We start from the raw sequence: 707 nt of genomic DNA on the forward strand, positions 1-707 counted from the left end.
GCCCTCCCCCATCTTCTCTAAGGGAACTGCAGAGCCAGGCCCTGCCTGACCCCAGAAACAAGACTAGTTTCCCAGGAAAAGATCCTAGGGCAGGAGTGGAGCAAGTGACAGCTTGTTTTTTATTTTATTTTTATTTTATATTTTTTGAGACAGGGTCTTGCTCTGTCACCCAGGCTGGAGTGCAGTGGTGCGATCTCAGCCCACTGCAACCTCTGCCTCCTGGGCTCAATTGATCCTCCCACCTCAGCCACCCGAGTACCTGGGACTACAGGTATCTGCTACTACGCCTGGCTAATTTTTGTGTATTTTTTGTAGAGACAGGGTTTTACCATGTTGCCCAGGTTGGTCTCGAACTCCTGGGCTCAAACGATCCATGCGCCTCAGCCTCCCAAAGTGCTGGGATTACAGGTGTGAGCCACCACTCCCAGACGTGACAGCCTGTTAATGGCAATAATAGCACTTTGAATATTCCAGACACTGCTTTTCCACAACTTTTTGAGACATGTTTTGTTAGCAACTCCATTTTACAGATGAAAAAACAGAGGCTCAGGGTGGTAAGTGGCATGCCGAAGGTAGTGGCAGAGCCTGGGTGTTCCAACCCAGGCAGCTGGGCTCAGCCCACTCCGATCCTCTCCAGCTGCCTCTCTGCTACAGCGCAGAACATCAGCAGCATCAGGAGTTATGTGCTCTTCCAGCTCTGCCTTGAG

The sequence above is a fragment of the Gorilla gorilla genome, chromosome 4, assembly GCF_029281585.2.
Source record: "Gorilla gorilla gorilla isolate KB3781 chromosome 4, NHGRI_mGorGor1-v2.1_pri, whole genome shotgun sequence".
Taxonomy (NCBI): Eukaryota; Metazoa; Chordata; class Mammalia; order Primates; family Hominidae; genus Gorilla; species Gorilla gorilla.